General features: G+C 51.8%; 1 protein-coding gene and 1 pseudogene across 1 annotated transcript in view; both read left to right on the top strand.

Moving 5' to 3' along the window:
* LOC144248747 (olfactory receptor 14J1-like) overlaps nucleotides 1–21605 on the top strand; it is a 37200-nt pseudogene extending 15595 nt beyond the window's left edge.
* The window catches only part of LOC144248765 (uncharacterized), a 646176-nt gene that overhangs the window by 125643 nt on the left and 493585 nt on the right, over nucleotides 1–26948 (top strand). The window lies entirely within an intron of this gene.

Here is a 26948-nt window from a genome sequence, read left to right as displayed (position 1 = left end):
GGGAAGCCGCAGCCCCAGCCTGGAGCAGCCCCTGAGCGCGGTGCTCGGTGTGCGGGCTGGCAGCTGTGCCCCTGCCCGCTGCTGCAGCCCGAGGCCGCGCGGGCTCTGCTCCAGGCTGTGATGTCAGTGTCACATCAGAGACATGTCAGTGTGACACCACAGAGATGACCGTGTGACATCACAGAGAGCTTCATGGTATCATAGAGATGTCAGTGTCACATCACAGAGAGCTGTGTGAAATCACAGAGATGTCTCTGTGACCTCACAGGAGCTTGCATGACATCACAAAGATGTAAGTGTGACACCACAGACATGTCATTGTGACATCACAGAGATGACCGCGTGACATCACAGGAGGTTGTGTGACATCACTGAGATCTCAGTGTGACATAACAGAGATGACCGTGTGACATCACAGAGAGCTGTGTGCCATCCCAGTGAGTAAATGTGACATCACAGAGATGTCCATGTGACATCACAGATATCTGTGTGACATCAGAAAGAGCTGTGTGACATCATAGAGATCTCCGTGTGACATCACAGAAATGTCTCTGTGACATCACAGGAGGTTGTGTGACATCACAAAGGTGTCCATGTGACATCACAGAGAGTGGTGTGACATCACAGAGATGTCATTATGACATCACAGAGTGTGTGACATCACAGGGAAGTCAAAGTGACATCACAGAGAGCTGTGTGACATCAGAGAGATGTCAGTGTGGCATTACAGAGATGTCATCTTGACATCACAGAGATGTTCGTGTGACATCACAGGAGGTTGTGTGACATCACAGAGATGTCCATGTGACATCACAGAGATGTCCATGTGACGTCACAGAGAGCTATGTGACATCACAGATATGTCAGTGTGACCTCACATATATGTCTCTGTGACATCACAGGAAGTTGTGTGACATCACAGAGATGTCAGTGTGACCTCACAAAGAGCTTTGTGACATCACAGGGTTAGTGTGACATCACAGAGAACTGTGCCACGTCACAGAGGTTTCAGTGTGACATCATAGAGATGTAATTGTGACATCATAGGAGGTTGTATGACATCACTGAGATGACCGTGTGACCTCACAGAGAGCTGTGTGACATCACAGAGATGTCAGAGTGACCTTACACAGATGTCTATGTCACATCAAGTGGAGGTTGTGTGAAATCACAAAGATGACCTTGTGACATGACAGAGAGCAGTGTGACATCACAGAGATGTCCATGTGACATCACAAAAAGCTGTGTGACATCACAGAGAGCTATGTGACATTAAAGACAGTTGTGTGACATCACAGAAATGTCAGTGTGACATCAAAGAGAGTTGTGTGACATCAGAGAGATGTCTGTGTGACATCACAAAAAGCTGTGTGACATCTCAGAGATGATTGTGTGACCTCACAGGAAATTGTGAGACATCACAGAGATCTCAGTGTGACATCACAGAGAGCTGTGTAACGTCACAGACATGTCAGTGTGACATCAAAGAGAGTTGTGTGATATTAGAGAGATGTCAGTGTGACATCACAAAAATGTCTCTGTGACATCAGAGGAGGATGTGTGAGAGCACAGCAATGTCCATGTGACATCACATAGAGCTTTGTGGCGTCACAGAGTTGTCTGTGTACATCACAAGAGATATTGTGACATCAGAAAGATGTCCCTGTGAAATCACAGAGAGCTGTGTGACATCACGGAGATGTCAGTGTGACATCACAGGAAGTTGTATGATATCACAGAAATGTTTGTGGGACATCACAGAGGGCTTTGTGATAGCACATAGCTGTCACTGTGACATCACAAACAGCTATGTGACCTCACAGTTTCAGTGTGACATCACAGAGATGTCCGTGTGACATCACAGAGAGGCCAAAGGCCTTTCCCAAAGCACTGGGGCAGGTGAGGCAGGACAGCTGGGAGCAGCTGCCTCAGCTCCTTAAGTCCTGCCAGCCCAAGGGGCTGCTTTGCCCAGTGCAGCTTCAGCCACTGCCCCCTTCTCACCATCCAAGGATCCTTGGTGAGCACTGCGAGGCCTCAGTCAGGCTCCACATTCTTTTGGCCTGTGCGGAGCAAAGGTGTGTGAAAGGCCACCCTGCTGCCACAGGGCCCAGAGGCCAAAGGCCTGTCCCGCAGCACTCGGGCAGCTGAAGTGGGAGGCAGGAGAGCTGGGAGCGGCTGCCCCAGTGCCTGAAGCCCAGCCAAGTTCCAGCGACTGCGTTCCCCAGCCCCACGCTGCCTGCACGGCTTCAGCTGCTGCCCCTCCTTACCAGCGAGGGATTATCCCTGAGCAAGAGGAGGGCCCTCAGAACCTGGCGGCGCATCTCTGTGCACTCACTCAGCAAGTGCCTCGACAAGAGATCCATGATGCTGTCACTGCATGCACCCAAGTCCAGGCAATGCAGGACCTGAAAGGCACAGGGCAGTGACAGGGGACCCGGCCGGCAGGAGCCCAGAACCGCACAGGGCGGGGACCAGGCAGCAGCACAGGGCGTGGGCACCATCCCAGGCAGCTGCGGCTACGAGAGGGCAGAGAGCCGGGAGGCAGCGCTGGCCTTCAGACTCACCTCCACAAGGAATGCCAGGGCAGGGAAGTTCCAGTATGGCATCTCTTTGCTGAGCAACTCAAGGAGACAGCCTGAGATGCTTTTACACAAATCGATGGATTCATTGTGCATCTCCCTGGAAGGCGGAAAATGGCACTAAGATATGGCAGCAGCTCTCTGGCCTCAGAGAGAAACAGACAACCTTCCCAGGCATCGCCTGAGAAAGTCTGAGAAGATCAGAGGAAAGAAAGAAAAAACATTCTTATCTTAACATGCTGCACCTCGTATTGTGAACATGTGGTATATGTTATGGAGATTTGTCTACCAAAGGGTGCTTTCTTAATTAACTAATGGTGATAGTGTTTAGACTAGAAAACCAATTAAATCTACCTATATCATAACTATCTATAAGAACAATGGGTTTCCTAATAAAGTTAATTATTGATCAGACTTCTGCAATACATGGAGTCAGTGATAATGATTACCCGGCTGGGGGCCTGCTCCTATGACACTAAGACCCTGAGCCGGGGGGGAAGCCCCTCCCAGGACAGACTGACGGAGTTCTTGTCTTTACCCCCCACCCTGCAGGGGGACTTGGGCCCTTTGAGATGTGGCTGCTACTGGGCACCCTCCTCTCCCAGCCTTTCCCAGTCTGCTTGGCCATCCCTCGTGCCTCTGGCCCACAGCCACAGGGACTGAGTGGAATACCCCAGACACAGAGCAGAAATGCCGGGAGCAATGGGGAGAAGGGGGTCTCACCTGGCCAGCAGACCCACGGCATAATGGTGGGTGTCAGCACAGAGCAGCGTGTCCCAGCCACGCTTGCGTTCCATTGACAACACCACATCCTCATAGTCCATTCGGCACAGCAGGGACTTCAGGGTCCTCACTGCAAACCTGAGTGCAGAGCAAAGCCCGGGTCACACTGGGAGCACTGGCTCCTGCCCTGGCCGTGTGTCAGGGACAGAAGGACTGGGATGGAGCACTATTTGGGGCTAGTGGCAAGGCCGTGTTCTTCCTGGAATCCCTTCCAGAAGGTATCGACCTCCTCTGGCATCTCTTTGGTTCTGAAGAGCACTTGGAAGAGCAGATGCAAAAATAACTGTGGGAAATGCTCCATCACTATATCTGGGACACAGGACTCCTGGAGGATCTTCCATATCACCACAGTTGCCTGCAAAGGACAAAGCCCCCTGAGACAGCGCTCAGTGCCGAGGTGTTTGTGTGGCAGGGCCCGAGCACAGGAGGGAGAGGCCCGGAGAGCCACAGGGGGAGCACCGGGCCTGGTGGCCCTGGAGGTGCCCCGAGGCCAGGTTTTAGCCCAGCACCTGAGGCAGGGAGATGCAGTGGGGGAAGGAGGATGGAGAGCTGCTGGACAGGTGACCTTGGGGCCAGCAAAGGCCACTGGCAGAAACTCACAGCCAGGACAAAGACACCCGATTTGTCCCCATCGGAGGTGCACGTGCTGTGCTCTGGCCAGCTCCCCAGCACATCCAGGAGTATCTGCTGTGCCAGCTCTGCAGTCCAGGGCGTGCACATGATGGTCTTCCACATGGCCATGGCAGCTCTGTGGGGTTAGAGCTCTGTCTCAGGGGATCTCAGACACAGCACCGTGGCCTGGGCATCTCTAGGGGCCTGGGTTGACCAACAGCTCTGCCTTTGCCCACTGCCCCTCTCCAGCAGCAGCCAGGCAGCCCAGCCCTGTGGGGACAGGCCCCTGTGGGGCAGCGAGGGAGAATGGCAGCAGGCTCGGGGGCTGACGTGCCAGGGCTGGCAAAGGGAGCAGCCAGAGGGCCCTGGGACTCTCTGTGGGTCAGACACCTGGGACAGGCTGTACAGGGGGAAGGGCTGCTGAGCCCTGAGCCCTCTGGGCAGGTGGGCCCCGTACCTGTCACAGGATGGGGCCACACGCAGGAGTGTCATTACTGCGTCATTTGGCTGCGCTTCTGTGAGATACAGCAGGGCGTTGTCCAGCCTGTGCTCTGCAGAATCATTGGCCGTGAGCCACTGGTGGATGTATCTCACCATGGCAGGCACCTGGAGAAGGCACAGGGAGACTTGGAAAGCTGCCAGAGGGAGCAGTGTTCCCAGTGTCCCCAGAGAAGTGTTTCCCTTCCCACCACAATGTGATGGCCTCAAAGGCTCACAGGGGCCAGCACTGTGGCTTGAGAAGCCGTGTGAGTCATGGGGGAATTGAAGCCTGGCCACAGCTGCCTACTTGCTCTGCTCTGGAAACACCCCTCTGCACAAGCAAATCCAGCAGGGCGGCACTGGTCTCATGTCCGAGGAGCTCTGAGTATGCTCTGAGCCCAGGGCCCATGGCGCCGGTCTCTTCCTGCCGAATTCTCTTGATGAATTTGCAAACGAGCTTTGGAGAAGGTCAAGAAGCCACGGAGTGCTGCAGGCGTGCTGCTGGGCTGAGCAGTGCCAGCAGGCCCAGCCCAGGTGGGGATGGCTGCAGGTACCTGCGCTGTTCTGCGGAAGCGGCCACGGGTGCGTTTCCTGCTCTCGTGTGCGCTGCACGGCTGCACCTGGCAAAGAGCGAGCGCAGCCCGAGCTGAGGGGCTGCGGGAGAGGCCAGAGAACACAGCCCAGCCCTGCGCTGCCCAGGCAGGGACAGCCCCGTGATGGCCCAGGGCATGTAGCACGGGCACTGCGGGGTGTCTGCCCAGGCCCTCTTCTGTCCTGTCTATGGGCACGTCCCCAGGGGATGGGATGGGATGGGATGGGATGGGATGGGATGGGATGGGATGGGATGGGATGGGATGGGATGGGATGGGACCAAGCTTTCTGTGTCCAAGTGGCCTGGCTCTGCCACTCACCCTTCTGCCGTGGCTGGAACTGCTTCACTTCTTCAGGCTGCTGTGCTGGGGCAGCTCCAGGGCCTTCTTTCTTTTCCTTGCCCCAGGCCACCCTGGGCACAGTTGTAGGTCTGTGCTCTACGTCGCTGCCTGGATTCATGGCTACTTGTAGGAGAAGGTGGCTCGGAAAAGGTCCAAGTCAGCAAGTCCTGCACTCTGCTCTTGGGGGCTCCAGCCACAAGGACAGGAGACTCCTGTCAAGGATGGTGCAAAGCAAATGCCACAGTCTGCCCTCGAGGGCAGCTGCAGAAGAGATGCCTTGGGAAGGCCAAGGGTCACAAATGCTCTGCTCTGCCCACGACATCACCTGCAGGAGTAACGCCTCGGGAAAGCCTCGGAGTCAGCCAGGAACGAGTGGCTGTGCGAGGGCTCCTCACAGCACCACTCTGTCCTGTCCTGTCCCGTCGCATGCACCGAGCACTGTGGTGTGGCCTTGTCACTACCAACACCTATGCCACTGCGTGTCACAAAGGGCCCTTGGAATCCCTGTCCCATTCCATTCCACGGTGACCATGCTGCACCGTGTCACCAAGGGCCCTTGAATCCCTGTCCCATTCCATTCCACGGTGACCATGCTGCACCGTGTCACCAAGGGCCCTTGGATCCCCTGTCCCGTTCCATTCCACGGTGACCATGCTGCACCGTGTCACCAAGGGCCCTTGGATCCCCTGTCCCGTTCCATTCCACGGTGACCATGCTGCACCGTGTCACCAAGGGCCCTTGGAATCCCTGTCCCGTTCCATTCCACGGTGACCATGCTGCACCGTGTCACCAAGGGCCCTTGGAATCCCTGCCCCGTTCCATTCCATGGTGACCATGCTGCACCGTGTCACCAAGGGCCCTTGCACGCACTGCCACCTGCCCTGGGGCCACCCCCAGCCCCCCAGAGTGGCCCAGGGTGGAAGGAATGCCTTGCCCCAGGTGTGTCAGACAGCCCAACAGGATCTTTAGGAAGGGCTCAGCCCATCAGCAAACGCTGCCCTGCTCTGCGGGCTCAGAGCAGCAGGAGCCCCCGCAGCTGCCGACGCAGCCGCGGCGGGAAGGGCACGGGGCCTCCACAGAAGCTGGCACGGCCTCCTCGGGACACGTCCCACATGGTGGCCATCCTGAGCACGGCCGTTGGACACAGACCGGGAACGTGTGGGCCAGGGCAGGAATGCTGCTCTGAGCCCTGGGGCCCGGGCAGCGCTGACAGCAGCAGGTGAGGCACAGTCCCCGCCCAAGCAGAGTTCCCCCGAGCCCTGGCAGCACCGGTGCCCGTCTCCTGCCCCAGAAACCTGTGCCCCAAAAGGGCTTCTCTGCCAGAGGGCAGCCAAAGCTGGTTTCTGTTGGAGCAGTGGTCCTGTAGAAAAGTTGTTGTCGGTCCAGTGGAAAACCCTAGCTGTGTCCTCTTGGAAACCTGTGGGAAGGCTGCCTCTCTGTCTAGAAATCCCAGGATATATCTAGGTTGGAATGTTTAGCTCTTCCCTCGGGGTGGAGCATCTCACCATGGGCTGATTTCATTCTCAGTAACACAGTGGGTCCTTGATAAAAGCCAGGGACGTCATAAAACCAGAAAGCTGGCCGGACAGAACGCACATCCAAACAATATTATTAATGCAATGTTCTCCACTTATTTGAGAGAAGATGGCAGTTTTTATACACTTCTACATAGTTTACAATTTACAAAGGCACTCTGATTGGCAAGCTAACATTGCTTATCTTTGTCTTAAAGTGGCCGAAACCTTACACTATAAACCTATACTACTTCACACCCAGACAGCCCAGTGCTCCCCATCACACCTTAGTACAATTTCTAACTGCACCACAAACTCTTAATTTCTAACTGTTTCAGAGGCTGGAAGGCCTCACAGGGCCCAAATCTGAGGCCCAGACTGGAGTAGCTCAAATCTCATTCCAAACATAAATCATGACCTCAGAAATGCTCAGAAATGCTGCAACACTTGATCCCCTGTTAAACAGAAATGGCTCTGGAGGGAGTTATCTCTGAGCCATGAGGGGAGACATTGATGGGCCCATTCACAGGAGATAAGGAAAACAGTCCAGAGGCAACTGCTACACAGATGGCAATAGAAAACATCTGGCCTCTCAATCTCAGACAGCAAACAAACTGTATGTTTACTGATAAATGAAATTGGATATTGAAAGATGAAAGAAACGATGGGGAAAAAACATAGATTCCATGAAAATGAAAATCTAAAAGTGAGGGTCATAGATTAGAGGGGAATCTTTGGTATCAGGCATATCAGGAAGTCTGTACCACTTAAGTACCTTATCCAGTGTGGAAAGACAGAAGGGAAATTAGGATAAAAAGGAGGCTGTGTCCTCCAAAAATTGGAAAGACCTCAAGAGAATGCCCCATGGCCTCTCCCTTTATTTGAATAAAATAAAAGGACTCCTCTGTCCCTGTTTAGGACATAAACCTGTGGCAGGCAGCTCTCTGGCCACAGAGAGAAATAACTTTCCCAGGCATTGTCCTGGGGGCAGGCTGTGAGAAGATCAGAGAAAAGAATGAGAAACAATTCTTATCTTCACTTGCTGCACCTGCTGTTGTGAACATTTGGAATGTGTTATGGAGATTTGTTTACCAAAGGGTGATTTTTAATTAGCCAATGTTGGTGGTGTTTGGATTAGTGGACCAATTAGGTCCAGGTGTATTATAACTGTATAAAAGCAATGGGTTTCTTAATAATGATATATAATATAATGAAGAGGTTGATCAGCCTTCTGTGAATCATGGGGTCAATGCTAATTATTACCCAGCTGGGGGCATGTGACAATGACATAAACCTCTGGTGTTTGTGAATTAATTTTCCTGACAAGTTCTTCCCAAACTGTTCCAACGGGGATCACTCTTCCACAGAGCGCAGTCCTTCAAGGACAGCCTGCTCCAGCTTGGGTCCTCCCAGGATCACACGTCCAACCAGGAAACCTCCTCTGGGGTGGGCTCCTCTCTCCACAGGTCTGCAGGTCCCTGCCAGCAATCTGTTCCAGCACAGGCCTCCCACGGGCTCACAGCCTCCTCTCAGGCATCCTCCTGCTGGGGCATGTGCTCCTGCAGGGCTGCAGGGCAATCTCAGCATCCCCGTGCCCTCCCTGTGCTCAGGGCTCAGCTGCCTCCCCAGGGCTGCCCCAGGGCTGCAGGGCAATCTCAGCATCCCCGTGCCTGGAGCACCTCCTGCCCCTCCTGCAGGGACCTGGCTGTCTGCAGGGCTGCTCCTCTCACACATCCTCACTCCTTTCTGGACACAATTCCTTTGCTGCAATTGCTTTTCCCTTCTTCAGTGAGTTTACATATTCACAGCAATAACAGAGGCATCAGCACATCCCTGACGGGCCCGGCCCAGGCCAGTGTGCCTCTCCTGGAGCCGGCTGGCATTTGCTCTGTGGGCATGGGGGAGCTTCCAACAGCTTCTTACAGAAACCATTACTTCACCTACCAAAACCTTCCCATGCAATCCCAACAGACTTTCTTATCTATTTCCCACCTCCTCACTACACTAAGAATTTAATTCTAGTGACGATAATCATCAAGTGGTGACCAAGAGAGAAATTTAATATGTAAGTCTGCAGGCACTGAAGTTCACACTACAGACTAAATGAAAAAAATGCCTCAAACCTACTAATCACAGAGATTAACTGCTGGCACATTTGTACATGTGCATTTATTCAATAAAACTCATAATTTTTTGCAATCATTAGGCTGGATACTAATTTCACACCAAGACCCTCCTGCTTTTGGAAATATCCCAATTGAAAAGTATTATAATAACCATTACATTTTTGGTAAAGACACATGCCTGATCCACAGCCCACTGGAGCCACAGGTGTCACTGAATTTTAATGTTAAGAAGGATTGGAACGGACTACATTCCTTATCATGATTTAAATTGACAGCTCACACTTACTGCTTATGTGACAGCCCTCAGGTATCCAGCTGACACTACAGACTGTCTTTCCCAGGTTCAACACCTACACAAACAGAGAGATGGCCTCCCATCACATCTGCATAGGTAAGATGGGCAAAACGAGAGAAAAATTCCCCTTTCTGATATGAAATAAAGAGGAAAGCTGGCAGTCCTAACCCAGAGCTCTGCAGAAGGCTCTGTGGGGAGCGCACCTGACGTTATTGAAGCTGTGTTCAGCCCAGAGCCCTGGAAAGTTGGGATTGGCCTGGCTGCCTCAGCCTGTTTGGTGCTGGCTCTCGCACCGTTCTGGTCCTGCTGGTACAGCACTCACTGCTTGCCCAGCTTCCCTGCCATGTGTTGTACATGTTCCTGACCCATAAATCCTGTGAGACTATTGCTGATGGAATAGGGAGGAGTCACACTTTGAAAGAACCCTCTCCAGTTCCCCTTTGTTTGAAAAGATGTACAACCTCGGCCATGCCTGGGAAGAGTTTCCTCACAGCCTGCAGTGCACCCTCCAATCCCTGGAAGTCCGAAGGGAGCACTAGGAATTCCAGCATCCATTAATGCAGACAAGGATTGAAATCCTTTCTTACCTGAAAAGGGTAGGAAAATATATTGATACTGTGAAGAAAGTAACATTCCTTCCCAAAATGCTATGGGTTTGAGATTCAGTGTTCAGTTTAGGAAGGTTTTGTCCCCATCACTGAAGTCCAGACATCATCACTAAACATGCTGAGGCCCTTTTCTCAGCTTCTCTCCTCCACCCTTCTTGCCAGCACTGGATGGCAGTGTCAGACTCCACTTGAGACAAACTCCTCTGTGTGCTCCCCTCCTGCTGAAGGAAAGCTCGTGCCAAACTGTTCCTTCCCTGCTTTCCAGCCACAATGTCCACAGCCTCCTTCTGAAACATCCTCCCCTAAATGTCTGTCCCTTCAGAGGAGCACACACCCCTGGCTGTGCTTTGCACACAGGGTCTCTGTTTCTGTGGTGTTTGCATTTCAGCCTGTAAGGGGAGCACAGGGTGCAAGGAGAATGCCAGAGGTAAAAGATAACAGGAAGTCATCTGGTTGCAAGCAAACAATTCTGAAAAGTTTATTCCTTTGTTTAAATCTATCTTATTAATGGAAGCCTAGTGTTTATAACAATGAATACAGAGAGTATTTCTAATAATCAATACAGAAACTATTTCTAACAATCAATATGGAGTATTTTTAACAGTCAATTCAAAGTATTTCTAACAATGTAGAGTATTTCTAACAATCAATAAAGAGATTATAGCAATCAATACAGTATATTTAACAATCATTACACAGAAATAAGGACATTCTTAACCTAAGGAACTTAAGGAATTTCAAGCAGCAAGTTTTTCTTACAGGAATGAAGCAATTGAAGAGGTAATTCAACAAGTCTATCCATAAATGCTGGAAGATATCCTCCAGTTCTTCCCATGGAGATGCAAATGGCCCTGAGCAGCACAAAGGGCTTTGTCAGGAAGGCCACTCCTTTCCAGGATTTCCCCAGGAGCCCCAGGTCAGTCTTTTCTTCTTTGTGCTCCCCTCTGGCTCCATTGCTACGCTGCCTCCAGATCACAAACGTGGCAGGGACAGCCAAGTAAACCACCATGCATGTGTGCCATTGGATCTTTCCTCCAGTTCCCACAGAGGCCATGCCAGACACTCCTGTCTGGCTTCCAGGTCTGCAATTTCCTCCTCCAAGTGCAGCTGGTGCTGCCAAAGGATCACCTCCTGCTCCTTCATCCTCTGGACAATTCCTTTATCATCCTCAGGAGAAATCCCATTCTTTCCAGAGGGCTGGTTGATGCTGACAATGTTCATCAACACCAGGTACCTATAGAAGATTCCTTCAGGCATGGCTGATCCTTCCCTGAAAGAGAAAGAAAGGAGGACAGAGCCAAGATCCAGACTATATTGCCTCGGGAAGAGACAGGAAAGAGGCTCGCCCCTGGCAGGAAGGCTCTGGCCAGCCCTGCAGAAAGGCTGGAGGCCAGAGGTGCTCCTCAGAGCTCGCCTGATGCTGCCAGTTCCAGTCCAGCTGCCCAAAGAGGCTCCATGAGCACGTGGTGAGGAGGAAGAGGAGAGAGGTGTGAGACACAGGGACACAAACCTGAGCATCCAGGTTTGAGGAGAGAGAAGCTCAGCATTGCAGATGGCAGAAGAAACCAAGCCCAGTCCCCCAAGCAGGAGGAGGAGAGGAAGGGCCTCCCAAGCTGGCTGCAGGCAGACAGTGGAGACGTTGCCCAGATGATCCCAAATGGGCTGGGGGGAGGGAATACAGAGCCCTGTTTTCCAGCTGCTCCCACCACTTCTGACCCTGACAATGTCATGAGACAAAGCCGATGAAATCCTGCTCAGCGTGGGCAACTGGGCCCTTGAAGGGCTTAGTGTCAGGTCAAGGCTTCCTTTCCCTCCCAAAGCCTTCCCTTGGCAGCCTTGGGCAGGGGATTCATCCTCCCTCCCTCCTCCTTCCCACAGACCTGCTTGGAACCACTCCATGGGCACTTTCCATTCTCTGTGTCTGTCCTCAAGTGCAGTGCCAACCTGGGTCAGTCCTGGCCCTGTCCTGAGCTCCCAGGAGCTCCCAGGCTGAGATGGCAACGCTCAGCCAAACCAGGGCCCTACCCCTGCCAGCAGCACCCCCACAAGCAGCAGCAGCAGCAGCAGCAGAAGCAGCAGCAGCAGAAGCAGCAGCAGCAGCAGCAGCTGCAGTCACCTCTCAGCTGATGGTGCCCCTGCACTGCAGCCCCTCCCACTGGCACCAACCTTCCCTCATGGCCTTGGAGACAGTCCTGAATCCATCCATGGGGTCACAGAGCCATGGAATCCCAGAGTTCCAGGTTCCTGGAATCCTAGAGTCATTGAATCCTGAGAACCACACTCAGAGGAGGAGGACAAGGAAGAGGAGGAGGAGGAGGAGGCGGATGAGGACAACAATGAGGTGGAAGATGAGGAGGAGGAATAGGAGGAGGAAGAGAGAGAACGAGGACAAGGAGGATGATGAGGAGGATGAGGAGGAGGAGGAGAAGAACGACGAGGAGGAGGAGAAGAAGGATGAGGAGGATGAAGGCGAGGAGGAGGAGGATGAGGAGGAGGAGAAAGAGGAGGAGCAGGAGGAGGAAGAGGAGGAGGATGAGGACAAGGAGGACGAAGGCAAGGACAAGGAGGATGAGGACGAGGATGAGGAGGACGAGGGCAAGGAAGAGGAGAGGCAGAGAAGGACGGAGAGGAGGACGAGGAGGAGGAGGAGGAAAAGGATGAAGATGAGGAGGACAAGGAGGATGAGGATGAGGAGGATGAGGAGGAAAATGAAGATGAACAGGAGGAGGAGGAGGAGGAGAATAAAGAAGAGGAGAAGGAGGAGGACAAGGATGAGGAGGACCAGGAGGAGAAGGGCGAGGAGGATGAGGACGAGCAGGATGGGGAGGACGAGGAGGAAGAGGAGGAGGAAGATGAGGAGGAGGAGGATAAGGCTGAGGAGGATAAGGAGGAGGAGGAGGAGGAGGAGGAGGAGGAGGAGGAGGAGGAGGCGGACAAGGATGAGGAAAAGGACGAGGATGAGGAGGACAAGGAGGACCAGGAGGACAAGGAGGACAAGCAGGAGGAGGACGAGGAAGACGAGGAGGAGGAGGAATAGGAGGAGGAAGAGGAGAAGAGGATGAGAATGAGGATGTGGAGGAGGATGATTATGAGGAGGAAGATAAGGATGAGCAGGACAAGGAGGAGGAGGAGGAGGGGCAGGACTAGGATGACAAGGAGGACAAGGACGAGGAGGAGGAGGAGGAGTAGGAGGACGAGAAAATAGAGGAGGAGGACGAGGAGGAGCAAGAGGACAAGAAGGATGAGGAAGACCAGTAGGAGGAGGAAGAGGAGGAGGAGGTGGAGGAGGAGGAAGAGGAGGAGGAGGAGGACGACAAGGACAAGGACGAGGACGAGGACGAGGACGAGGACGAGGACGAGGATGATGAGGATGATGAGGAGGAGGATGAGGAGGAGGAGGAGGAGGAGGAGGCGGAGAAGGGGTTGTTAAAAGAGCAGTTAAAGAATGAGGAGCTGGCAACCTGTCCCCATGGAGAACCCATCTCCCAGATGTGCTCCATGCCCTTAACAATGGCCCCTGGGGAAATGGAAACCCCCTGTCTGTGCACGGCTGCTCCCAATGTGCAAATACAGCCCTGGGCAGTGAGACTGGGACTGCCTGGGAAATTGTTCTGGGTGTGATGGCCCTGGCAGGGCCAGCCCAGAGGCTGCAGGGCTGGACCTTCATCCACTGGAATTAGTCAGGATAAATCAGAAGCAAATGAGTATTAACAGGAACAGGAATCCAGATTCCTCCAGGACACTTTAGTTTGGTAACAGCTCACTGGAGCTTGGCCTTGCAAAGTGCTCATGTCATGGGAAGAGGAACTGATTATCAAGGAGAAATTGAAGTAATTGTGTTAAACAATATTGAACAAGATTGGATTACTGTCTTGGTTCGACAAGACAGGAGTCTGTGAAAGAGGGCAAAGCCTCCTGTGCAATGGAGAACGACAAACCCCCCTCCCTCTGAATTACCAGGATCTCCAAATTAAAAGGCTCTCAGGCAAAGATATGGGAATGGGAGTAACAATTCTTTACTAGGAGAAAACTAGACAACAATCCAAAAAAAGGCAAATGCAATCGGTACAAACAAAACCAGTGAAAAAAGTCCAGAACCTGAGGATTCGGGGTGCCAGCAGCAGTCCTGCCGGGACGACCGCTCCCCTTGCAGTGGTGATCCCTTGAAGGGTATAGTTTTCCTCTGAAGATCTGGTGGCAGTGGGGCCGGTCATCCTCTGCGCCGGGGCTGCCTCCGAGCTCCGCCGCCGTCGCCTCAGCGCGCTCCGGCTGCTTCGCTGCGAGATCCCGCGAAGAGAGAGAGAGAGAGAGCTGCTTCTCTGGGAATCCCGCGAAGAGAGAGAGCGAGCTGCTTCTCTCGGAGTCCCGCCCAGAGAGCTGCCTCCTCTCCCCAAAAAGCTACCCCTTTAAACAATAATAGAATGCTTGGCTTCCCCCTCTGGGTGGGACCCCTCACGATGTTACATTACCAGCCCTGCATTGAATCAGTCAATGGCCCACTAACAAACCATTACCTCTTAGGAGCAAAACCAGTTCTTGGAAAAGATAACAAAACCTGTCCAACAGGTTTGCCTTCAACAGATGGCAAATAGAATACAAGCTTATCTTACAACCTAGGACAATTACTTAACCCCATGACAGGGTAGCACAATTATTGATATTGTCAGTGTTTAAAACAATTGGGAAAAAAGGAGATCCACCTCAAATCACTGCTGTTGGTGGAGATAAAGGGTTTGGATCCTGCAGTGCTAATATTGGAGCCAGAGTGTGGCTCCAGAGGCCAAAGGGCCTCCCGAGGCAGCTGAAGGAACAGCTCCTGGGAAGGACAGCAGTGTTTGAATCCTGAAACCTGGGCAGGAATGATGGGAATGTGTCCCTGCAGCCAAGTGCTCTGTGTGAGAACAAGTAGATATTACAGGAGATTGTTTTACGCATCCTGCCAGACCAAATCTCCCTGTTTGCCCCAGTGAAAACTCGTGACCTGGACTCCATCTAGGATGGAGCCAGGGCCAGGCTCTTGTACTGCCCAAGGTGCATCCCTTGAAGGCCTTTTAATAAATACCTGCTTTATTCCTTTAACACTGCCTAGCTCTGTTCTAGGCAGCCTCTCAAGGCATCACCACCAAGCCAAGGGAACATGGACCAGGTCTGTCTGTCTGGGCCTCCTGGGGAGCACCTGACCACCTTGGCATGTCGAGGGCTGCTTCTCACCTGCCCTGAGGCACTGGGGCTCTGGGCTTTCCTTCCTATGGGAGAGAACTCTCCCTCTCCTCAATGGGCCATGGCCAAAACTGGGATTCGACCTCCAAAACTCTGTACATCCAAGGATTGCTCCCAAGTGAAAGCTGCCAGAACAAACAGGTCTGGCTGCCCTTGGCCTCTTGGGAGCTGTGTCTCATCTGCTTTAGAAACACTGGGGCTTGGTGCTTTCCTTCTAATGGAAAAGTACCTTCTTTCTTCTCAAGGTGTCTGTGGTCAAAGTGGAGATTCCATCTCACAAATTCCATATATCCAAGGATTCCTCCAAGACAAAAGCTGCCAGGACAAACAGGTCTGAGCCTACCAGGAGTCACCTCTTTCTTCTTCTGCCTTTGAAATGCTTGGGCTCTGTGCTTTCCTTCCTATGGAAAGGAACTGACTTTCTTATCTATTCAGGAAATGGCCAAAATTGGGATTCCACCTCTAAAATTCCGTATATCCAAGGGTTCCTCCAAGGAAAAGTCTGCCAGTACCATCAAGTCTGTCTGGCCTTGGCCTCTGGTGGCTGCCCCTGCCACACTGGGGCTCGGTTCTTTCCTTCCCGTGGAGATCACTGTGACACTGTGGGCACCTCATGGAACCAAGGGGATCATTGTGGCACCACTGGAGCCCATGGAACCAAGGGGCCATGGTGACACCACGGGGCTTCATGGGCCCAGAGACCATTATGACTCTGTGGGGCCTGATGGAACCGTGGAGACCATTGGGATCCTTCAGGGCCTGGTGTCACCAAGGGGGCATTGTGACACCTCAGGGCCTCCTGGAAGCAAGGGACCATTGGGACACTGTGGGGCCCCATGGGATAGGAGAACATGGAACAGGTCTGTCTGGCTTGGCCTCCCAGGGGCCACCTGACGGGTGTGGCTGATCTTGGAATGTCAAGGCCTGCCCCTCATCAGCTCCTGGAGCACTGGGGCTCAGTGTTCTTCTCTGTATGGAAATAACCCTCTGCTATTTCAGATGTCCATTGCCAAAATTGGTACCCTCCCTAAAAAATTTCCTATTTGTAAGGGTATCTCTTAGAACACAATCAGGCAGCTCTGGATGGCCTTTGCCTCTGGTAGTCAACTCTCATCCACCCCTAAAACAGTGGCACTCTGTTTCTTCATTCATGTGGAAAAGAACTGGTCTTCATGTCCAGGGACCATGGCCAAAACAAGAATTAGCCACCAAGCTCAGCCGGGCTCACGGAACCATCTGCAGCCCCGGGAGATATTGACTCTGCCAGTGCTGCCATCCTCCCTCCAGTGAGAGAAAAGGACACAGGGCAGGCACACAGAGGAGCAACATGAACACACCGAGGGCAGGGGAGGGGAAGTTGAGTCCCAGATGGGAGGGATGAGGAGATGCCTTGATCTTGGGGCTGGAATCCTCTGCTAAAGCTGTGGAGAAGGATGTCATTGATGCATCAGACTCTCTTTTTCCCTGTAAGGCTTTGAAAAGTATGGGGAGATGACTGATTTAAGCAAAGACCTCCATGCTAAAGTGAGCAAATGTTGCAGTAGCTGTGATCCCATGAGAAGTTTGAACAGAGAAAGAGCAGAGTGATGAGACCCTGCGCCCTCAGGGACAGAAGACCTCTATTCCCAGAGATGAAGATGATTTCAGAAAGAAATGAAGAGAACCTTTGCTCTTAAACAGCTCATCTTGAAACTAACACCCGATAAGTTGACATGGCCCATAAACACAGCTGTAGGAAAAACTGAAAAAATGGCAGGGACTTCACAATTGCAGATTTTTCTGAGCAGCTGCTATTTGTGGAAGCTAAAAGCCATGCGATAACTGTTTTCTTGTGGAGACGCCTCCATAACATAAACAAGAGGAACTTCTCTCCCTAAGTGAACAGAAGAAAGACAATTCTAGAGATGGTAAACTGACTGAAAATATTTGTTTTTTTCTCTTTACATTTTCAGGTTGTCAGGAGAGAGGAAGTGTTCTGAAAGTTTTGTTCTGGTCCTTAATGCTCCTTCTTTTATTTACTGTTAGTAAACTTTTCTTTTTACTCTAAAAGTTTGACCTTTGCCTTTCTCCTAATCCTACCTCACAGCAGGAATTGAGTAAGTATATTCTAGTGTGTGCACTGATAATTAGCCAACACTGAACCCACTACACTAGTCGATGCATTAGCCAAGAAATCTCAAATTGGTGAAGCAAAACCAGTAAAGGAATGTTCATGATGAACTGCATTACAACAGTGGCAAATCAAGGCAGAAGCATGGTTTGTCAGGACTTGCTTGATCCTAATGAGCCCCGTGGTGCACTTGGAGCTGAGCCTTGGAACCTCAGGGCCTGAGAGGAGATTGCAAAAAACCTTCCAGAAGTTAAAATCAAGAGGAAAAACCCAAGTGTCACGAGGTACTAATGGGACTTACTTAGGTCCATCCCCAACACAGGCTCCTCATGGACTCCTTGGAGGAGAGAACTGGAGGCCAGGATGGCACAAAAACTTCTCAGTCTGGAAATGAAAATTCCAAAGTAGCTTACAAAAGTTAAGTATCTCAAAGCATTAAAGAGCTCCTCTGAGTGTCAGTGCCAAGCTCTCAAGGGACTCCTTAAAGCAGATTATTGGGGCCATGATTGCACAAACCTCCCACAGAGTCTGTATCAAAAGGGAAACACCAAGTACCTTAAAAGAACTGAAGTACCTTGAAGCATTAATGAGTGTTGTTCCTGACAAAGCCTCTCCAGGGACTAATTACAGCAGATAATTGGAGGCAAGGATTGCAGAAACCTAACAGAGACTCCAAGGCAAAAGGAAAAGCCAAAGTCCTTTGAAAAACCTGCAGTCCCTGGGAGCATGAATGAGCCCCCAGGGCCATTCCTGACCAAGGCTCCCCAGGGACTCCTTCCAGCAGATCCTTGAGGCCACTGGGATGTGGGCATGGGGGGGATGCTGAGGGCAGGACCAGGGGCTGACAGTGCCCAGCCTGGCTGGGGCTGTGCCAGGAGGCCCCAGGGCATCAGGAAAAGGTGTCTCCTCACAGCCCTTGGTAGCACAGACCCTGCTGTGCCCCAGGGCACCAAGACTTGGTTTCTCTTTGTCCCCACCTGCCATCAGTTCCTCCAGTTCTCTGCTCTGCCTGGGGCCTGGGGACACTTTCTCAGTCGTGTCCCTCAGTGGGACCCATTAAAAGTCCAAGAAACTTTGGAGTTGGATTGTGACTTGGAGTTCTGCAGAGGTTTCTGCAGCTCCCTCTCAGGGCTTGATGTTCAGGGCTGAGCACAAAGACCCAGAGGGTCATTAAAGTCCTTGTGCTGTGTCTGTGCTGCTGAGCTGGGCCGGGCTCCTGGCACAGAGGGTGATCCTGGTAACCAAGCAGAGCTTCAAAAGCACATTTCTCTTGCTGAGCAGCTCTTCTGCCAGCCCAGCAGGGCTGGGGCACTGCCTGCAGCCAGCCCGGGCACAGCACAGAGGCACAGAGAGCTTCAATCAGTCAGGGCTGGGAAGGGGCTGAGAAGTGCCTGGGGCAGAATCACTGCCAGCCCTTGGCACAGGAACCTCTGGCTGCAGGACAATGCAGCTGCAGCTCCTGGAGAGATCTCCTAAAGCTGGAACATCCCAATGCCCACAGACCCCGTGAGTGCATTCTCTGCTCATCTCCTGTGCAGAGCAGCCAGGGGTGCCCAGGGCTGTCCTGCAGAGCAGGGTCCTGCAGCCCAGGGCGCTGTGCTGGGCCAGGGACTCTGCTGCCTGCCAGGGACAGCTCTCAGCCGGCCCTGGAGCTGCTCCCAGCGCTGGCCAGGAGCTGTGGGGGGAAGGAGCCACCCTGAGCAGGGCAGGTGCTGCTGCTGAGAGGGGCTGGCTGGGGCAGGGCTGCTCCAGCTCCAGACCAGCTCCAGAGGGCACTTCCCAAAGAAGGTAAGCCTGGGATTGCTGTAAAGGTCAGGAGCTTTCCTGAGAGTGTTTTCAATTTTCTGCTTGGAGAAAGATGATGAAGTTGTGATGATGATAAAAATATTTTTGCTTTTTATATATTTTTCATATATTCATAGTTCTGTAAATTACTGTTACGTAGTTTTAAAATTATAATCCTTAATTAACTCTATTAAACTCTTTAATAACTCTTTTTAACTACTATTATATATTTAATGTATTTATGATCCTTAATTAACTCTAGTATGTTTCCTTACCTTCTCTTAGATTTTAGAACTATAACCTGTCTAAATACATTTTTAAAGTGCTATATAATCTTTTTATCAGAGAAGAACCCACAAGAAGAGTATTTTGCGTTTTGAATGTGAGCAGTGATAAGAAAAACTGGGACAAAGAAAGGCCCTGGACTTATTCCAGTGGGTTGAGCCAGGGGCGTGTAACTGGGTACTGAATCTCCCATAGGATGTTCCTGTTAAATATCCTAAATAATCAACATTAACAAATTGTTGAAATCAGGGGCTGGGTGTGCCTCATCCCCACTGGGACACCTGGAAGCTTCCAATAAAGGTCTGGTTTTAACTTCACTGTTCTAACACTGTTGCAAGGGTTCTTTTTTTTCTCTTTTGATTATAGACAACAGGGGGATGAGAGAAGCAGAACAGGAATTGTAATCCCAGAATCACAGAACATTCTGAGTTGAAAGGGACACACAGGATCATCAAAGGAATGTTTGAACATTTACAGAGACTCCAGAACGGTGACTTTGGCTGGTCAGTGTCTCTGCTGGGAGCCTCCCAAAGGGCCTTCAGCCCCTCCTCAGCCCTGGGCAGCAGCAGCATCACCTCTGCAGGGCCCAGCAGGGCTCTCCTGAGCTGCCCTTGCCCAGCTGCACACAGAGCCTGCCCCAGCCAGGGCCCTGCACACAGGCAGGTTTCTGTAGGGCCGGGCCGAGGGCACACAGGGTGGGATGGGCTCTGTGAGTGCTGGCAGGGACAAGGCACCTCTCAGGAGGGGATGTCCAGGCCCAGGGAGATGCTCAGGGAAGGAGAGGGGCTGAACAGAGCAGTGCTGGGGGAACAAACCCATCCAGCCCCTCACCTTCCCTCAGCCACAGGGAATCCTTTGCCTCTCACATCTCTCAGTGGCAAACTCTGAGTGCAGCAGGAATGCTGGGGATTTCTGACCTCAGAGAGACAGGAATCGTGTGTGGGTAGGAAATCAATTCCTAAATCCAACCCCTGCCATCAACTTCTCTTAGAAGTATAAGTGCAGATGGTACCAAGCCTTTCTGCAGTAGGAGTGATTCCCCTGACAGATCCTGAATATCCAGCCTTGTCCCTCTGCCACATGGCCACAAACCCAGGGCAGCAGAGCAGGGATGGCTTCTCCAGAGCCCCCACATACAGCCCTTGCTGCTCCTGGCACACTCAGCCAGCACAACTGGAGCTCAGGCAGGGACCTGGGTGAAGGTTTTCCCAGAGCAGGAACAAGGGTGGGTGAGTCCCAGCAGGACAGGCTGCAGGGAATGGCCCAGGTTTGACTCCAAGCAGCCTCTCCTGACTTGTCCCTGTCCTTTCTCCATGAACAGGTGCCCATGTGCAGCCACAGCAAATGTCCAACAGCAGCTCCATCAGCCACTTCCTCCTGCTGGCACTGGCAGACACGCGGCAGCTGCAGCTCCTGCACTTCTGCCTCTTCCTGGGCATCTCCCTGGCTGCCCTCCTGGGCAACGGCCTCATCATCAGCGCCGTAGCCTGCGGCCACCACCTGCACACGCCCATGTTCTTCTTCCTGCTCAACCTGGCCCTCAGCGACCTGGGCTCCATCTGCACCACTGTCCCCAAGGCCATGCACAATTCCCTCTGGGACACCAGCACCATCTCCTACTCAGGATGTGCTGCTCAGCTCTTTTTTTTGTTTTCTGTGCAGTAACAGAGTTTTGCCTCCTGACCATCATGTGCTATGACCGCTACGTGTCCATCTGCAAACCCCTGCACTATGGGACCCTCCTGGGCAGCAGAGCTTGTGCCCACATGGCAGCAGCTGCCTGGGCCAGTGGCTTTCTCTATGCTCTGCTGCACACAGCCAATACATTTTCCTTGCCCCTGTGCCAGGGTAATGCCCTGGGGCAGTTCTTCTGTGAAATCCCCCAGATCCTCAAGCTCTCCTGCTCCAAAGCCTACCTCAGGGAACTTGGGCTCCTTGCTTTTAGTGCTAGTTTCTTATTTGGTTGTTTTGTGTTCATTGTTTTCTCCTATGTGCAGATTTTTAGGGCTGTGTTGAGGATCCCCTCTGAGCAGGGACGGCACAAAGCCTTTTCCACCTGCCTCCCTCACCTGGCCGTGGTCTCCCTGTTCCTCAGCACTGGCACATTTGCCTACCTGAAGCCCCCCTCAATGTCCTCCCCATCCCTGGATCTGATAGTGTCACTTCTGTACTCGGTGGTGCCTCCAGCCCTTAACCCCCTCATCTACAGCCTGAGGAACCAGGAGCTCAAGGCTGCATTGAGGAGACTGATGACTGGATGCTTTCAGGAACATTAAAGTGCTAGCCAGTTTCTGCAATTCACTCCTAATAAATGTCATTTTTGATACTTCTTGTTGGTTTAATTTGCTGGGTTTTTTTTTTTTAATTGACTTTTTTCATATTTTCCACAGTAAATGTCATTTTTTTGTGCCATTTATCATTTTGCCTCTCTACACATTCCCCGTGTCCTCAGACTGTGTCAATGAGGGGCTGCAGTCTTGGTGGCTTTCAAGGAACTAAAGCATCTGCCAGCAGAGTTTTCTGCAGAGATGCCCTTTTGTTGCCTTCTCTGGAGCTGCAGCAGCAATGTCTGTCTGCAGAGCTGGGGCAGATCAGTGCTGGCACAGCAGCTGTGCCCAGGATCAGCAGCACTTGGTGCTGCCAGTGCTGCTCCCGTGGCCCTGCCCCGCTGCCCTGGTGGCCCTGGTGTTGCTGCAGGGCCTGAGTGCTCTCAGGGCCGGGCACAGTCCTGGGGGTGGCAGTGCCGGGGCTGCAGCAGGGACAGGCCATGGGCACTGCTGGGGCAGCGCTGACGCCTCAGGCCAGGGCCTGGGGGCTCCAGGCTCCTTGCCCAGGCTCTCTCAAGAACACAGCCAGGCCAATGCTCAGCACAGAAAACCCCCGTGAGCAGCCCCAGGCTGGCCGTGGACAGGCTGGGGGCAAACAGCACGGCTGGTGCTCTGCAAGGGCCCTGGGGGAGACGGGAAGGAGCAGCAGAGCAGGGGCTGATCCATCCCCAGTGCGCTGCACAGCCCAGGGCAGCGTCCCAGAGCCCTGGTACTGCTGGCCACACCATTCCTGATCCAGGCCAGGAGCCATTGGCCTTCTTGGCCACCTGGGCACTCTTCTGGCTCATGTCCAGCCTGCTGTCCATCAGTCCCTGCAGGTCCCTTTCTGCCTGGCTGTCCAAGTTATAAAAAAAAAAAAACAAACGTTTTCCAATTCCCATCTGAGTAGGAGTTGCCTTGGGGCAGTTTTCCTTATCTGTTGTTAATGGCCTCATCAATGCCTGAGAGATAACACCGTCCAGGAGGAGGAGGTGATTAAGGACACACCTTGTGACTCATAATGACCCATCCTGAGATGCTCTGCCCAAGGGGAGGAGCTAGGCATTCCCACCTGGATAAAACTGGAGATTTCTACACAGAGGGGAGCCTTTCCACAGGTTCTCTGAGAAGACACAGCAACTACATCTGTCATCCCAAGAGGACTGCAGCTACTCCAATTCGGACTGCTACCAACACGCTGGCCAGGTTGTATTCTGACTTTGTCAGTAGCCTTTCCCTTTGTATTATTGCATGTATTTTTGTCCTTTTCCCCTTTTCCCAATAAATTGTATTTCTGACTTGGAGTCTCTCACTGGTTTTGCTTTCAAACCAGGACATATTTTTGGCGCCCAATTTGGGGCAAGAAATTACTGAGAGAAGTCAGAATTACAATCTTGTATTGTAGAGGGTACCTCTTCACTATGATGCTTAACATGCTTTTTTGGGTCTTATACCTAGCTCTCTATATTTTCCCAAATGTGGGGAATTATTTGGCAATTGTAATGCTCATGTGTAGACCAGGGTATGGTATGAGAATTGCTTTATTGGTCTACTATGTCTATTGCATTATGACCTCTGAGGCAATGAACATGATTTGGAATAAGTACTCAATTCTGTTTGCTTGTCCTAATCTAGGCTGCTACGTTTGGGGCCTCAGCAACCTCACCCAGCCCCTGGGGGGAGGGGTAAAGATTGATGTTTTCAAACCTTTCAGGCTTGACACAGCAGCTTTTGAAAATGTTAAGTTCCCTCTGGATGCCAAGGACAGCATAATGTTGTTGTTAGTTCTTTGTCTTCTGTGCACAATCTGCAACATGCTTAGAAACAAAACACTACATAGTGTGGTGCAGCAAAACATACATAGTGTGGTGCAGCGTCTTCTTGAGGAAGAGGAAACAAGAAGGAAAGCAGCAGTGTCCGTGCCCGTACAGAATACCACAACAGCATCCATGTCAACACAGGCTGCCATAGAGAAAGAAGAAACCAAAAGGAAAACAACAGTGTCCGTGTCTACGCAGACTGTAATGGAAGAAATAACAAAAAGCAAAGCAAAAGTGTCTATGTCTACACAGACCAGCACAGAGGAGGAAGGAACCAAAAGCGCCATCAGCATCTCCACACAAACCATCACCAAACCAGAGCAGCCTGAACCCATAGTAGTTGCCCCCGTTCAGAAGAAGAAATCGAGGAGCAAATCAGTCCGCATAGTGACTGATGAGGACACTGCAGGACCCTCGCACCCAGCGGAAGAGATGGAACCAGAGATCATCACTCGCTCTCTATCCCTGGGTGAGCTACGTGACCTGCGGAGAGAATTCACCCGCCAGACAAATGAGTCCATCCTGACCTGGCTTCTCCGCATCTGGGACGCTGCAGCCAATGACACCATTCTGGATGGAAGTGAGGCCAGACAACTGGGATCACTATCCCGGGATGTGGTCATTGACCAGGGGATTGGAAGAACCCAGGAAACTCTCAGCCTCTGGCGGCGACTGCTCACAAGTGTGAGGGACAGATACCTTTGTAAAGAAGACCTCCAGGTGCTCCAAGGAAAATGGAATACCATGGAACAAGGTATCCGATGCCTGAGGGAATTGGCTGTGTTGGAGATAATTTTCGCAGAAGATGAGAGATTTCCTAAGAGTCCAGACTGTGTCCAGTGCACATCACAAATGTGGTTGCGATTTGCACGGCTTGGACCAGAGATGTACTCTCGTTACCTGGCAACACGGCAGTGGAGAGAAGGCGAGGACAGGGTGGGCGTCTTAGCCAATAAATTAAGAATTTACGAGGATACGGTCACCGCCCCATTTCGTACCCATGTCTCGTCCATGGAAACAAGGTTGGCTGAGCAAGTCTGGGACTTGATTGAAGAGAGTCATAAGAAACTAAAAAAGGAACTTAAGGAAGAAGGCTACCATATTTCACCAGAACCAAGAAGAATCTCTGCCATTAGGAGCCAGCGCTCCCAAGCCAAGGAGAGAGGATACACTCCACAAGGAAACCTCTGGTTTTTTCTTCAGGAGCATGGAGAAGACATGAGGAAGTGGGATGGAAAACCCACCTCTTCCTTAGCAGCCCGAGTACGTGAACTAAAAAGAACACCTAACACAAAAAGAGTCAATGCTGCTCCAGTCTCTCAAACACAGAGTTCCAGACAATATAAGAATAATGATATAACTGATCCTCTTGAAGGAACCTCAAGAACCTATTTACCAGAAGAGAGCAACGTGTACCATGACCAGGAATAGAGGGGCCCTGCCTCTAGCCAGGTAGAGGACAGGGACAATTGGATCTATTGGACCGTGTGGATTCGATGGCCTGGCACATCTGAACCACAAAAATATACAGCTTTGGTTGACACCAGTGCCCAATGTACCCTGATGCCATCAAGATATGTAGGAGAAGAATCAATTTCTATTTCTGGGGTAACAGGAGGATCCCAGCAGCTTACTGCATTAGAGGCTGAAGTGAGTTTAACTGGGGACGGGTGGCAGAAACACCCCATCGTGACTGGCCCAGAGGCCCCATGCATCCTTGGCATAGACTATCTCAGAAATGGATATTTCAAAGACCCAAAAGGACATTGCTGGGCTTTTGGGATAGCTGCTGTAGAGACAGAAGACATCCGGAAACTGAATACCTTGCCTGGTCTCTCAGATGACCCTTCTGCTGTGGGACTGCTGAGAGTTGAAGAACAGCAGGTACCAATTGCCATGACAACAGTGCACCGTCAGCAATATCGTACCAGCAGAGATTCTGTGACCCCCATCCATGAGATGATTCGTAAATTGGAGAGCCAAGGGGTGGTCAGCAAGGCCCATTCACCTTTCAACAGCCCTATATGGCCAGTACGCAAGTCCAGTGGGGAATGGAGACTGATGGTGGACTACCGCGGCCTGAATGAGGTTACACCACCACTGAGCGCTGCCATGCCAGACATGTTGGAGCTTCAGTACGAGCTGGAGTCCAAGGCAGCAAAGTGGTATGCGACCATTGATATTGCAAATGCCTTCTTCTCCATTCCTTTGGCAACGGAATGCAGACCTCAGTTTGCCTTCACCTGGAAGGGAGTGCAGTACACCTGGAACCGACTGCCCCAGGGGTGTAAACACAGTCCCACCATCTGCCATGGACTGATCCAGGCTGCACTGGAAAAGAACGAGGCTCCCGAACATCTAAAGTATATCGATGACATCATTGTGTGGGGGAGCACAGCAGGGGAAGTCTTCGAAAAGGGAGAAAAAATTATCCAGATTTTACTGAAAGCTGGTTTTGCCATTAAACGAAGCAAGGTTAAGGGACCAGCACAAGAAATTCAGTTTCTAGGAGTCAAGTGGCAAGATGGACATCGTCAGATCCCGACAGAAATAATCGACAAGATCACCGCTATGTCTCCACCTACCAACAAGAAGGAGACACAAGCCTTCCTAGGTGCCATAGGCTTTTGGAGGATGCACATTCCCGAGTACAGCCAGATTGTGAGCCCTCTCTACCTGGTCACCCGAAAAAAAGAATGATTTCCACTGGGGCCCTGAGCAGCAACAAGCCTTCACTCAGATCAAGCAGGAGATTGCTCATGCTGTAGCCCTTGGCCCAGTTAGGACAGGACCAGAGGTCAAGAACATACTCTACTCTGCAGCTGGGAACCATGGTTTGTCCTGGAGCCTTTGGCAGAAAGTGCCTGGGGAGACTCGGGGTCGACCACTGGGATTTTGGAGCCGGAGCTACAAAGGCTCTGAAGCAAACTACACTCCCACAGAGAAAGAAATCTTGGCTGCCTATGAAGGAGTTCAAGCTGCCTCAGAAGTAATTGGCACTGAAACACAGCTGCTTCTGGCACCCCGACTACCAGTGCTGGGGTGGATGTTTAAAGGAAAGGTTCCTTCTACACATCATGCCACTGATACCACATGGAGTAAATGGATTGCCCTCATCACTCAGCGTGCCCGTATTGGAAATCCGAATCGCCCTGGGATTCTGGAAATTATAACAAACTGGCCTGAGGGGGAGACTTTTGGATTGTCTTCTGAAGAAGAGGAGCAAGTGGCACGTGCTGAGGAGGCCCCACCATATAATGAGCTACCAGAAACTGAAAGACAATATGCCCTTTTTATGGATGGTTCCTGCCGAATCATAGGCACTAGCCGGAAATGGAAAGCTGCAGTGTGGAGCCCCACACGACAACTGGCACAAGCTACTGAGGGACAAAGTGGATCAAGTCAGCTTGCAGAGCTTAAAGCTGTCCAGCTGGCTTTAGATATTGCTGAGCGAGAGAAGTGGTCGAGGCTCTATCTCTACACCGACTCATGG

This window comes from Lonchura striata, unplaced genomic scaffold (genome assembly GCF_046129695.1).
Source record: "Lonchura striata isolate bLonStr1 unplaced genomic scaffold, bLonStr1.mat Scaffold_85, whole genome shotgun sequence".
Lineage (NCBI taxonomy): Eukaryota > Metazoa > Chordata > Aves > Passeriformes > Estrildidae > Lonchura > Lonchura striata.
Note: the sequence above shows the minus strand (reverse complement) of the source record. Positions and strands in the feature narration are given on the sequence as shown.